This window comes from Ictidomys tridecemlineatus, chromosome 10, assembly GCF_052094955.1.
Source record: "Ictidomys tridecemlineatus isolate mIctTri1 chromosome 10, mIctTri1.hap1, whole genome shotgun sequence".
In the NCBI taxonomy this organism is placed as follows: Eukaryota; Metazoa; Chordata; class Mammalia; order Rodentia; family Sciuridae; genus Ictidomys; species Ictidomys tridecemlineatus.
Window position 1 is genome coordinate 61,854,205 of NC_135486.1, and position 14,808 is coordinate 61,869,012.

Sequence of the window (14,808 nt, forward strand, 5' to 3'; positions counted from 1 at the left end):
CGATTACACACCAGGGGAGCAGGTGGAGGGTCCCATCTGGGACTGTCCACGGGAGCCACTGCTCATATAATTAGCTAATGGAATTGAGAGCAGGATGCTTTCAAAAGAGATATGACCAGATCATCAAGCAAGCGTCAGCACAGACAGCAAAGAATCAATAAGCAGGCTGTTTCTGCTCCCCGACCAGGGTCGGGCGGAGACAGTCCAGTGTGAATTTCTGATGAAAAGCCAGTCAATAGAAAAGTTAAAGCTAAAAATAGAAATTCTTTTAATTTTTATGGGAACTGAGAAATGTACATGATGTGGAGGGTTTTACTAACATTAGAATTAATAATAGATATTTGCAGGAAACATCACATAGTTACAAACAGCTCAACCACAGGGAATCCTAAGACTCTTAAGGCTCCTATCAGGTTGTTCTATACTTTACTTGCTACTAAGAAATCAATCCAGAAACATGTGTGTCCAATAACCAGGCTGTTTGGGCCTCAGGCCTTACCAGTCCATCCCTTCCATGAATGAATTGGGAAAGTGAAAGGCTTGACAGGCAGCCTCCTAGCAGGCTGCTGAAGGATGGCCACTAGGCCACTGGGCCACTTGGCCACTGGGCTCTTCGACTTAGTCAGCTGCCTGCCAGTCAAGCTGTTATGTCACTTAGCAGACATTGAGTCTCTTATAAATCATGTAAATTCATTTCTCACAGTTCTGGAGGCTGAGAAGTCTGTGATTGGGGTGCCAGCATGAGTGGGATCTGGTGAGGGCTCTCCTTCATGTTGCAGATGTCTGTCTTCTCACTGAGACCTCCTGTGGTGGGAAGAGAATGAGTTGCTCTCCTAAGTCCCTATCACAAGCACAGTGACGCCACGCAGGAGCCTCCCAAAGGCTCCATCTCCTAACACCAATGCCCAGGAAATTGGGAACTCAACATAGGAATTTTGAAGGCTGGAAGCACTCAGACCATTGCCCCAGCCATGGTCATGACCACACTGCATTGAAAATCCACCTTGCACCCAGTAGCTCCTAAATACAGGCAGGCATGAGTTATGCTCACGGGTCCACAGATGACTGTGCTTTGGTGGACAAAGCTGGGCTCTGCCCAGCAGCTCTGCTGTAGACACAGCTCTGCCTGGCCATGACTACGGGCTGTGGGGTTCAGGTCTGTACACATGTATGTTTTGTAGCCAAGACTGAAAGAGCAGTAGTTATAATAGAGAGTGGGGTTTTGTGGTGGGTCACCTGAGTGGAAGAATCACACCAAACCATCCAAACACATTTAAGCACACTGCACATCGCACTTCATTGGACAAAGCACAATCATTGTCTTGGGGAAACTGAGCTAGCCTAGTGGGCAGGAGGTGAGTAACTAAATGCTGAACTATCTGCCAGCACATCAGTTTGGAGATGGGAAAGAAGGAGAGGGAGGGTGGAGATTGGACCTATGGTGGTAGAGGACACTGTGGCAGAAAGACATTAGATCTCAGAAGAAGCCCACAAAAGCCAAGATGTTCTCTAGCTGTCCCACAGTGTCACTCAGAAGAAAATACCTGCAAAGCTCATTATCTAAAAGACACAACTGCCTCCAATCAGGCTCTGTTTTTATAGAATGAATTGTCTCATTAATAAACCTGGCTTTAAAAACTATGGGTAGAGTCAAGACTCCCATGTTTATGGCTCTTTCTGGCCTCTCAAATTCCAAAGTCCAGGACCTAATAGCCTAACCTTCATATAGGATATGTACCTCAAACTAAGACATGGCTCCCCAGCTGCCAAACCTTGCAACCAGTACATGGGTCCCTGCTGAGAAGCTGAATGGCAGAGTGGCAGTTGGGGGGCGGGGGAAGGAGGGGGCAGACTTGGGCACTATGCGGTCACCTGCTGCAGAAGTCCACTCCATTCAGTGCTGCAGCTTGGAACCTGCAGGCATAGACCATCCTATGACCTCAGCCTCCAGTTTCTGACCTGCTACTAAAAAGGGACCAGGTCAGAAGCCCTGCCCATTGAGGGTCAGACCTGAATGAAAGTTGGGACTGAAAATTTGGCCAATATTAGTACCTTTCCAAACTCTAATTAGCATAAGTTTGGACCAATATCGGTGACCCAGGGCTATGTGAATCCCTAGACTATTGTACTCTGAGGGAGAAAACAGATTTTCTTTTGCAATGTAGGAGTTCTGCTCTTCATTCTTTCCCAATCATTCTGGTGTCTGAGTTTTATTCTAAGTTTGTGAAACTGAGAATTCAGACAGAAGAAACTAGTGGTGAGCTACTGAGGTCTGCTGTAACACGGAAGGACACCACCATGAACAACAGCAAGATCTCTTGGTTGGAGAGGTCTGTAGCTTGTGTAGACCCCTTTTTCCAACAAAAGCAGTAAATAGAGTTTTATTTAAAAACTTGGATTTCACTAACATCTGCAAATAGCTCTCGATTTCCCCCTGAATGTGCTATTCCCAAATCTTCTCCATCTTAGGAAGTGTAGCTTTATCCTTCCAGTGGCTCAGTAGCAAATATTCAAAGAGAAGCTTGAATTTTCTGAAAATTAAGACAATAAACATAGCAAGGGGTTTCTCAACATGCAGAAAAAAACTCCTAAGGCAGAGTTCTTCAGAAATAGGAAGACAGAGAGAAAGGAAGGAGAATAACCAGAATGCAATATTACAAGGATGCTTAAAGGGAAAAAGAAAAAATCTAGATGCCTTGCTCAAGATTCTTCACCCCATGATGGGCTTTGATTCCAGGTATGAAGCATTTATTTGCAACACAAATACTGTGTTTAGCTAGAGCTCACACAAGCACCATCTCAGGCTACAGCTGAGTCCTTCCTCGAAGAGTTCCCCATTGTGAAAGAGAACAAGAATTGTGTTTCTTTCTCATTAAAAGAATGAAAATAATAGGCCTTTAACACTTCTGGGAATTAATTCTGTGGTGCATAAGCCATTGTTAATTAAATATCCAGTGCTAATGCACTGCCGATCTTGGAATAGTAGAGAACCTGACAGTGCACCTCAAATGTCACTATGTAAGTGGTCACGTGACCTCTCCATGTCCATTTTGTTTCCAACACCAGCATACATGACATTTTTTTCTAAAGAACTCAGGTATCAAATCTCCTGATACCATGGTAAATGTGGGCTGTTAGCCACCACGATACTGTCTGTTCTAGTGCATTTGGAAGGCTGTAGGTAGACTAGGGAAGCAGGGGGTTTCCTAAAACTCTATGAATACTTTTTAGCATTTTCCAGTTTTATAGACTACACTTTTACATGTACTGCCTCATTTGGTCCATACAACAACCCTACAAGACACCAGCTCTATTCTAGCAATAGATATGAAGTTTCTGAGAGATTAACATGCCAAGGTCACCGTGCTGGAGTTCAGCAGAGCATGTTGATTGGATGTCTATGTGCCCACAGGTGTGGGTAGACCATGGCTGGGCATCTTTCCTTAAAGGGAGCCCAAGATTGTCCTCTTTCTTCAGCAGTAAAGTCAAGAAAAATGAGAAATGGCTGATGAGCATCTCAGTCTTGTCCCCTTTTGGGGGAACTTCAAAAGACAAAGAAAAGAGGAAGGACCTTCCCAGGGAATGCTCAATAGACAACGTCCTCTCAGACTCCTGCCACCTGGGCAGCATTAGGCCCCAGCACCCAATGGGGAACTGGGAATGTGCTGCCCCAAAGGTTGCTCTGCATAGTGACTGGAGTTAAAGGCACTTGGAAAACCACAGGAGATGTAATTGCCTTGTGACAAATGCCTCCCTGGGCCAGAGGAAAGCAGCTTTCTTATCAAAGACAGGAGCCTGAGGCCAAGGAATTTTGCACTAAGCTCTTTAAAATGACTCTTGTCTTCTGTTAGCTTGAATTACTTTTTCATAACTTGTGTTCTCTGTAGTACACCTCCAACCCAAGCTTTGGGTCTCCATTTCCCTATGAAAGCTTCCATGCCAAGTTGAACTTGTATTAAGTAATTGTTTATGCTTTTCTCCACTTGATCTGATCTGTCAATTTAATTCTCAGGCTCAGATGAAAAACTCTAAAAAGGTAGGGATAAAATTTTGCTTCCCCTACCTGGGTGAGAGCAGAAGTCCAGTGTAGGCTAAAAGGGGGTACCGTGTCTGCAGACTCTTAAACATATACATGTCATAAGATATGCACACATGCCAGAATGAAATATACATACCAGCATATGTATACATTCACCCCTTACATCCTGTGCCCTTGGCTTCTGTTCCTGTGCATTTAACCATTTGCAAATCAAAAAGATCTTTTTAAAAATTGCACCCATAGTGAACATGTACAGGCTTTTGGGGGCAGTCATTACCTCAACATGCTATAACAACTATTTTCACAGAATTTACATTGTGTTAGGCTTCTATGTCACCTAGAGATGATCTGAAGCACGTGAGAGGATATGCAGGTTATGTGCAAGCACTGCACTCTTTCATAGACAAGGCTTTCATAGACAGATGCAGTATTGACGGGGATCCTGGAAGCAGTACCCTTGGACATCAAGGATGACAAAAGTGGCCTCTCTGCAGAGTCTCACATAAGCTATTTCCCAATTTTCTATGATGAACCTTGGGATTCCACCCTGCCATTTACTGGCTAGGTACCTTCTGGCGAGTGTTTTGCCTCCTAATACTTGTTTCCTATGAAAGGCACCAAGGCTTCAGGGACCTCTCACTGGTGTCCTACTCTCTTGTGAGCCACTTCCGAGGACTGGCCTTCAGGGCAATGTTACACAACACTTTCAGCTCAGGGGTGTCCACATAAACTCATCCTGAAGCACACCAAAGTCCTGCATGTCATGTTCAGTCTCAGTGCTCAGAAGAATGATTACAGGATGACAGCCACACTAAGGTCTCCTCTGCTGATCCCACTGGCAAAAAATGGGAAGAGTTTATAAGAGCTTATCAAACTCCATATAAAAAGATTTCACAATCAGGAAACATACACCATTTATTTCTCTACAAGAAAATCCAAAATACACCTGGGAGTTGGAAATTGGTGTTGTATGGAGGAAAGAAGACAGAATATTAGCTCCCTCGAGCCTTTGCACATCTCAAGGTGTTTTTCTGATAAGAACAATCACCTTTATGTAGCACAGTGAGAACGGTTAACCATCAGGATCAAGAAAGTTCCAGGTAGGGCTAAGCTTCATCATTCCTTCAAGGATGTTCTCTTATACCATTAAAATAAAGGTATTGCTTTGACATAGACCCATGTGTCTCCATGGAAACCTGCTCTATTGCCTAGGCAACTAAGGACCCGTACTGGCACTGTTAGATTATTTTAATTTTTTTTTTTTCAGAAAATTCAGGCCTACTTAGGAAAAAAAAAATCACACTTCTCAACTCAGTTCATACCCTACTTTATTATTCCCCTGAGTCACATTTAAAATTTCTCATTTTACTCAATAAATGCAATCAAAAATCAAGACTCTAATTGATCTTTTGAGTTAGGTTGCTTTATGTAATAACCAAATAAATATTAAAAGAGCTACACTTGCCAGAGCATTTTACAAAGGCTCTGTTTGATGAAGTCCACATGTTTTGGTAGTCTATCACCCTTCAAGGGATAGAATGGTTATTCAAGTGCCTGAAACAGAAAAGCCCTTTCAAATTGGAAAGAGCCCACAAGAAGCGTCAACAGCCTCAACTCACATGGTACAGGAAGGTTGAGTAAGACAATGAAGGTGGATTGTGTGTCTTGAATATCTCAAGTACAATCATGAGAAGCTACCCTTATGTTGACAGCCAGGGGCTAGATGTTCAAGATCCTGAATAATCAATACCTAGAAAGAAGGCCCCTGTTAGGGACACGACCAAGACCATGGCCTTTGCACATTGTATGGTCAGGTTAGAAAAGCACAGTTGCAGGTACTTGTCAAACACACAGGAGGACTGGAGCCCAGGAGATGGCTCATATCTGAATGGCAGACTTTGGATTCCAAGGATCTCAGCAGACTCAGATGATGGGCTAGGGTGGACAAGATGGAGATCATCCTGTCAATATCCTGCTTAATCACTCTTGTGCCTTTCTCTTGCTGTCTCGAGTCTCGGTGTAGCATCAAATATCCTCTGCACTGGAAATATTACCAGAGCCCATGGTTGAAGACACCAGCCCCAGTGGTCCCAACAGACCAGATTCAGCCATCTGTCCCTATATGTCAATCAAAGAGAGGAGAGGTGATGAGGGTAGACAGATGTTATCAACAGTGTGGCCAAGCCTGGGATAGCTACACAGTGAGAAGGGACCAGAGATCTGTCTCCAAGGGACTGACAGAAAAGGACAAAGAGAGGGCTGGGGCATGCATGACTGGTAGGGTAGCCTCCTGATCAGGCCATGGTCTGGTTGGTCTTTAGCACTGTTCTGAGAAGCTCTGGAAAGGCCAAAGCACTTAGGGGGTGATTCAGTTCCCATTGTGGGGGGACTGCTCCTGCTGGGGACGCTACTCCCACTCTGGGGGAGCTCATCAGGCGTGATCTGTTCTGCGAGGCTCATCAGCCAGGCTTGAAGTCCCTGAATCCAAGGTAACTGCAGAAAGAAGCAGCTTAGAGAATAAAAGCTCAGAGAGGCAAATGGAGTCAGGAGGGATACAGTGGAGGGGTCTGGCCAGTGCTGGGTCCTCCTTTAGAACCTAGTCTGTGTTTTAAATGTGGTGCCAGGGTTAGAACCTGGGGCTCAAGCACACTAGGTCAGCCCCTGCCCCAGCCTGCCCCTCATTCTATGCCAGCCCCCAGCCTGAGTCACCTCCTCAGCCTATGTCCTGTCTCATTCCAGTCCATGCTCAATTCATCTCAGCTACCTGCCGTCCTCAGGTCAGGTCCCTAACATTCTGTTTCTGTCCCTGAGTACTATAGTCAAGTATTCATGTCCCTGTCCCAAAAACCCAAAGGTCACACCTGATTCCAGATCTTTAATCAGGTCCCTAGGGAGCTGATTAGTCCACGAGGGTGAAGTGTGATCAGTGTCCTTCCAAAGGAGGCCTCAGAGAGCTGCCCTGCCCCTCCACCTTGGAAGACACAGTGAGGAGGCACCACCTGTAAACCAGAAAGTGGGCCTCACCAGACACTGTACCTGCCAGTCCTTGACCTGGGACTTCTTAGCCTCTGGAACTGAAAGAACTTTTTTTTATTTGTTTGTTTTAAACACTGAGAATTGAAACCAGGGTACTTAACTACTGAGCCACACCCCCAGCCTTTTTATTTTTATTTTGAGACATGGTTCTCACTAAGTTGCTTAGGGCCTGGTTAAATCCCTATGGCTTGCATCAAACTTGCAATCCTCCTGCCTCAGCCTCTTGAGTTGCTGGGATCACAGGCATGCATCACCACCACTGTACCCAGCTTATAGTAAGTTTTTGTTATTTATAAGCCACCACCAGTTTATCATATTTTTGTTCTAGTAGCCTAAGCAGAGTAAGATATAGCTGTTGCTTCCATCTGAACTCTCTCATACCTATTTCTAAAACTTCTATTCATCCTGTTGAGCTCAACTCAGAAGATTTCCTTTTCATGACTAGTCTTCCAAATTCAAATGAGTGCCAAGTCTGCCCAAGAGTCACCATCTCATGCCACTTGGCAGCAAAGGCCCTGGAAACTTTGCTCTCTCCTCTTACTAAGGTTCAAGTTTCCTAAAGGCAGGAGTTGCTTCAATCATGCAGACTCCATTTCAAAAAAGTGTTTATGAAACAAATAAATGACACACATGAAAGGCTCTGTTTGTGTCCAAAACAAAACAGCTTGAAGAAAACAAGATGGAGGGAAGACCTAAGGCTTAGTGAGTACCCACGCTGTGGGCACTGAGAGCCAATGTGAACATGGTGAGCCCTGCCAGAGGGCCTGACAATGCACCAGCTCCCAAGTGCAAGGCCCTGTTATCCTAGATGAGTTGACGGGAGAGCTGGAAGAAGGGCTGTAATGGGAACCGGGGCCAGGAGGGCTCGGCGTTGGGGTGTCCTCATGCTGAAACTCCTCTAGTTGCTACGGTTCTCATGCCTATGGGGACTGAGAAGCTGGAAGCCTATGTCCCTTATGGCTGGAAAGGGGACAAGACTGGCTAGAAAGGGACAACCTCATATTAAGTGAGAAATAATACAGTGTTGGGAGGCTTAAAGGAGGTGATGAGGAGGGAAGAGGGAGCAGCAGTGTGAAGCCACAGTCACTCAGGACCAGGGCGGCCAGCAGCCTCCTGCTGGGCAGCTGTGCTTTCTGGAAGCATCATTGTTATGCTCCAACTCCCTATTTCTTGTATAGGAAAGAAATTAGCTTAACACAGTGAAGCTAGAGTCTGAGACAGAACTCAGTTCTTCATCTCTGCTACAGGAGGGGATCTGTACGATGCAGGCCTCTGTACCTGAAGAAAGCCAGTTTCATTGTGAGCAGCTGTTCTAGTCTTCTTTTCACTGCTGTGACTAAAAGACCCAACCAGAACAATTGCACAGGAGAAAAAGGTTATTTGAGGGCTCACGGTTGCAGAGTTCTCAGTCTATATACAGCCAGCTCCATTCCCCAGGGCTCCGGGCGAGGCTGAACTACAAACTACAAGGAGAAGAGTGTGGCAGAGGGAAGCAGCTCACTTGATGAATAGAAAGCAGAGAGAGAGAGAGAGAGAGAGAGAGAGAGAGAGAGAGAGAGATCTCTGCTTGCCAGATATAAAATATGTACCCAGAAGCCATGCCCCCAATGTCCACCTCCTCCAGCCATACCCCTCCCTTCAGTTACCACCCAATTAATCCCATCAGGTGATAATTTACTGGTTGGGTTAAGGCTTTTGTAACCCAATAACTTCTTCTCTGAATCTTCTTGCATTGTCTGGCACGTGAGCTTTTGGGGTACACCTCATATCCAAACCATAACAACAATTCATCATGGCAGGGGAGGCACCAGCATCAATCCTGAGAATCAGAGCCAGCAAAGCCAGATCTTTCTCCCCTGTCTGCTATAGCCCTCAAGAGGAGACTGTGCCCTCTAGCATTGCAGCTGATCCCAGAAGCTCAGGCCACTTTCTAAATTCTTGTCTTGCAAATCCATGGAATAATGGAAGGCAAGAGAGAGAAAGGAGTAGCATTTATTTGATATAGCCAGCAGGTGTGGCTCCTGCCCCCAGGTTAAATTCTAGAGGGCTTGTCTAAGATGAGGAATGGGCCTAGACACAGGGCCATCCCTCCATACCCTATCCTTTGTCCCCAAAGAGACAGGTATTGACTAAGTCATAATTTAGCAACGACAGACACGAATGGCCAGAAGATAAGATTAACCAAACATAGGCAACAGCAACACTGTGAATGAAGACAACCAACCAGAGTCAGAAGTACATCCCAGGACAGGAAGATCCCAGCAAACCTAAGTCAGTAAACCAGGTCTGATTAACACTTGCAGAAGAAAGAACAGGCTGCTCAGCCACCCAGCTGAGTCCTGGGTCCTCAATATTGGCTCTTTTTTTTATACATATATGACAATGGAATGCATTACAATTCTTATTACACATATAGTGCACAATTTTTCATACCTCTGGTTGTATACAAAATATATTCATACCAATTCATGTCTTCATACATATATTTTGGATAATGATGTCCATCACATTCCACCATCATTGCTAACCCCCTGCCCCCTCCTTTCCTTTCCCCCTTCCCCCACCCCTCTGCCTTATCTAGAGTTCGTCTATTCCTCCCACGCTCCCTCTCTCTACCCAACTATGGATCAGCCTCCTTATATCAGAGAAAACATTCAGCATTTGGTTTTTTGGGATTGGCTAACTTCACTTAGCATTATCTTCTCTAATTCCATTCATTTACATGCAAATGCCACGATTTTATTCTCTTTTATTGCTGAGTAATATTCCATTGTGTATATGTGCCACATTTTTTTTATCCATTCATCTATTGAAGTGCATCTAGGTTGGTTCCATAGTTTAGCTATTGTGAATTGTGCTGCTATGTTTACACTGATGTGGCTGTGACTTGTAGTATGCTGTTTTTAAGTCCTTTAGGTATAAACTGAGGAGAGGGATAGCTGGGTCAAATGGTGGTTCCATTCTCAATTTTCCAGGAAATCTCCCTACTGCTTTCAAAATTGGCTGCACCAATTTGCAGTCCCACCAGCAGTGTATGAGTGTACCTTTTCCCCCACATCCTCACCAACACTTATTGTTGTTTGTCTTCATAAAAGCTGCCACTCTGACTGGAGTGAGATGAAATCTTAGAGTAGTTTTGATTTGCATTTCTCTAATTGCTAGTGATAATGAACATTTTTTCATATATTTGTTGATTGATTGTATATCATACTCTGAGAAGTGTCTGTTCAGGTCCTTGGCCCATCTCTAGGGTATATAAAGAACCCAAAAAGCTAAACACCAAAAAAATCAAATAACCCAATCACCATTGGCTCTTCTGACTAGCTTAGGTCCACGTGCCACAGAGTGGACTTACATCACCTCTGATGTCACAGTAGCTACTGGGACCTGCGGGAAGGGAGGTAGGTGTGCTTAGCTAAGAGAAGAACTAAGTTAGTTCAACTTCTGTGCTGGCAGGAATGGAATTCCTGCGTAACATGACACCTCCCTGAGCAGCAGTCCCCACTGCTATTCCCAGTCATGGTTCTAGAAGTGCTCACAAATGAGTGAATGGCCACATAATTGAGGATGCACCCAGAGACAGAGGACATTTTGCAACATTAAACAATTTATGATACTCTTAAGAGTGTATGCCTAAGATCTAGGTCTAATATGAATGAGCTGTGACACCAGTCTGTTCCGCTGGCAGCCACATAAACTTTATACAATAAGCTTGTAAATAGTTATATTACCATACAAATAGCTGTAAGTATTTAATTGAATTTTCAGAAAATTAAATACAACTCCATAATAATGATGATCTATTGTTTCATAGACATTGCCGTTCCTTTTGTCTTTTAGATTTTAATAGATAAATTTGACTATTTTAGCCTAATTACACCGTGAAAGTAAAAACTTTAATTTTTTCCAATCATTCCATGTTTACTTCAATTTACATTTTTATCAACTTGTACTCAAATCTTTTCTATATTCAAAATTTTTCTACTTGGAACATAATTATGTTTACCCTATAATTATTTTAGATCTCCATACAAATTATGTAAAACTTTCTTTTAAGAACATAATTAATACTTTTTCTGGAATGAAGGCAAGAAAAATACATTTTATAGAGTAAATACATGCTTTTGAATAAGTTATTTTACTATTGAAATATTGCTGACCTATTGACAAATGCAGTCTCAGATATAAGTAATAATAATTGAATAATTTGAGACATTCAATTGAATCTTTTGCAATTTAGTCGTATAAAAACCATATCTTAAATATATTTTTAAATGTTGACCTTATGACAGCACATTTATCAAGGTCAAGGACAGAATATGTTTTATTTTCACCTTGAGTCAACTCTAAATATTAGGCATGATAAAATATGGATTTCTGTTTATTCTCTTGCCTCAAAACTGATTAGATGAGCTGAAATAATTTCAAATAGTTTTCTAATCCTTGTAAATAAAGAGTTCACAATTAGAGATTCTTGCATAAGAATTTTAAATATTATGTATGCTATATATAAGAGGTAAAACTCAAAGAACATGACACAGTGGAAAATAAAAGACTGAAAAGAGATACACTAAGGAAAAAAGGAAAGTAGATGAGATAGTATCAGTAAATGAAATTTAAGACCAGAAATAGTAATGGAATAAACACGGAAAATTCCTTGTTGAAAATAAATTATTATAACTGTATTAGTCTATCTCCCATTAATTATAACAAAATACCTGAGAGCTGGTAATTTGTAAAGCAAAAAGTTTATTTAGCTAACAGTTTAATAGGCTGAAAATCAAAGAAGCATGGCACTTGAACAGGCAGGGGCCCTCTGGCAGCCTCATAATGAAGGATAGCAGCTTGGTAGGAGCATGCATGAGAAGGAGCAATCACCTGCTGAGACAAAAAGCCAGAGAGAGACTCAGGGAGGGCCAGGCTTGCTCTTTGGTAACAGCCTTCTCAAGAGAAGTAACCAGGGACACTAATCTCTTAAAAGGACAATGCACCAAATAATTTCATGCCCTCCCACTGGACGCCACACTAACATAGCCACAGTGGAGATCAACTTTCTAACACCTGAACCCTTGTGGGATATGCTCAACCATGTCCAAATCCCAGCACTAACCATAGGGAAAAAAATTATATATATAAATTACACACACACACACACACACACACACACAAATACAGAGTCCTAGTGCTATGTTTTAATAAACCTCTCTTAGTAGTCAATGGATATTTTAAGAACAACAATGAAAATGTTTGTGTTCTGGGTGAATAGCACAATATAAGCTTAGTCATCTATATGGATAGAGGGAAGATGGTTGGATGGATGGATTTATACATACTTATAAAAGTAGATGATAGACATATAGATACTTATGTAGTAAATAGATGACAGAACCAGATAATATTTCAAAGCACAAATGTCACCAACACTCACAGATGAAGTTGACATATCAGTTGAGAATGGAATATTTACAACTGGTGTTGAGATGGTTAGACAAAGAATTTATTTCAACTTAAATAGGGAGGATTATTTAGGACTTAGCAAGCAAGGCCCCAGGAGAAGAGGTGGTTGTTAGAGAAGGTCCAGGCAGAAGATCCCAGGGGACAGTGGGACAGACTCTAGTGAGAAGTGCTAGGAGAGTCTCAGCAGTGAGGCGGCCTGAAAGACATTGCCTTTGTTCCTGGGCTGGTGTCCACCACCTGCTTGCCCCTGGACAGGTCAGTTGACTGAGAATCAAGGTGTTCAGGCAAGGAAGTTTTTTTTTCAACAGCCAGTTGGTGGAGAAACTGGAGGACTCACTTTTGTTAGGAAATCCATCTTGCTGAGAAGCTGGTTTGGGCGTGGTTTGTCTAGGGGTTCACAGGTGTTTCTAGACTGGCATGCCTTCCTATAGCCGGTGGGCAGGTGCTGCACCTCCCAGGCTGACCACCTGTTCACCTGGCCCTCTTCAGTTCTGCAGATCTCAAGAGCCAAGATCATTATTTCCCTGGGCTCTTCCTTTCAACTGATTCATTTGCCCATGTGCAGTTCCTGACACACTACACAAGGGACAGGCTAGAGGGGTAGCTGTCCCTGATCACCGAACTCACAAGAAAACCTTCTTAACCCAACTCCTATGGCTAAGTAGGGAGTCAGGCATGAGATCTGGCCTGCTGCTCAGCTTTACCTGCATGGTCCCAGGACTTTGCACTCTGCTCTGCTCCAAGTGTCTCCTTTGTCCCCAATCTGAGAAGCAGCCACTTGGGCTTTACCTTCTTGCCAGCTCACTAGCTCAGTGAAGACCCCTTGGAATCTCACAGGAAGAGCGTGCTACTGTCTTCTGTGTTTGTTTACAGCCCTGGGCCGAGAGCTTGGTATTACCATTCATCACACTGCGACTCCAGGGTTGGTGTCTAGCTCTCCCCACCCGACTCTGAATAAGTCAAAGGCAAGGACTGCATTTCTTTGAGCTGCATTGCCCTGTACCCCAGTTCAATATTCCATGAGCATTAGTACATTCTATGGCCTTCCATAAGACTCCGTCATGGCTGGTGGGTCAGGTGAGAGTCTGTATTAAGCAGTGCAAGTCCTCTTTTCATGGTGTTTCCTGTCTTTCAGGAAATAGCAAGTGTGTCTAGGTCTCTTCTAAGTGTAATTACAAGATATCGTACCCTGCGGAATCAGTGTCTGTTGTACAAAGCCTGAGTTGTGAAGGAGCTCCAAAGCAGCTTGAGGACCAGGACTTGGCTGGGCCATCGTGTGGCCTGTATTGGTGGATGGCATTTTGTGTCTGTCTGCAGTGGATGATGTAAGTGTATTTATAGGAAGAACATGCAAGCTGAGTGGGGTCGAGGAACAGCAGGCTCCTTCTGCCTCCAGACTCCCTGCCTTGCCTGCCCACCCTCAGGCTGCAGTAGCAAGCAGTGAGCAATCCACGTTCCCAAGAGGCTGGCTCTGCCCTAGTGCTGGCCACTGGCATTCCCACTCACTCTGACAAGAAGGGATGACAGAGGACTAGGACCCTAAATAGATAGACAGTCTAGGAATACCCTAATCAATTTCTGCTTTTATTTTCCTTCTTATGTATGTACAAGTATGATAATGATAATAACCATGCTTAAACACATTTATGTTTTACTAAACATTTAAGATAAAAATCCTGGGTAGTAAAAAAAGCATTGTGCTGCATCTAATTGGCAATTGCTTTTCCTTTCCTGGTGGTATATAAATATGATCCGGCTTGTGATCTGATGCAACAGCAGTCTGTTTGTAGGACTTCCCTTCCCTCAGCCTGGGATGAATGGGCTGTGCAAGGAAGCATACAGACTTGCTGTTTGTCCTGCCTTGTCTTCCTGCTGGAACACACATTCCACCAAAGCAAGGGTTTTACACCTGTTGCTCTCTGACATCTCCCAAGCTCCTGAAACCTGCCTGCATGTAGTAAGTGCTCCATATATCCATCTTTGATGACTCAGTGAAATCCTTATGTGCTAGACACCATTCTGTGTGCTTTGCATGGATTCTTTGCCTTAACAAGAGACCTATGGTTTATGTTTTTATCCAACTTCTCTGCTGAGGAAACCAATGCATATGAAGGCTCAGCAACCTGCCCAAGGTCCCATAGCTGGACATGAGCCACATCTGGCTCCATAAACTGTTCTTCCCCACTACACTTGGCTGCTACTAATGCCTGTGCCCCTTCTTCTCAGTTCAGGCTCTCACTCCATTTGATGCATGCTGTGAGACAGCTCCGATGACC

At 43.7% G+C, this 14,808-nt stretch overlaps 1 long non-coding RNA gene across 2 annotated transcripts in view; it reads left to right on the forward strand.

The window, feature by feature from the left end:
* LOC144367295 (uncharacterized) overlaps positions 1–14,808 on the forward strand; it is a 490,767-nt gene that overhangs the window by 446,644 nt on the left and 29,315 nt on the right. The window lies entirely within an intron of this gene.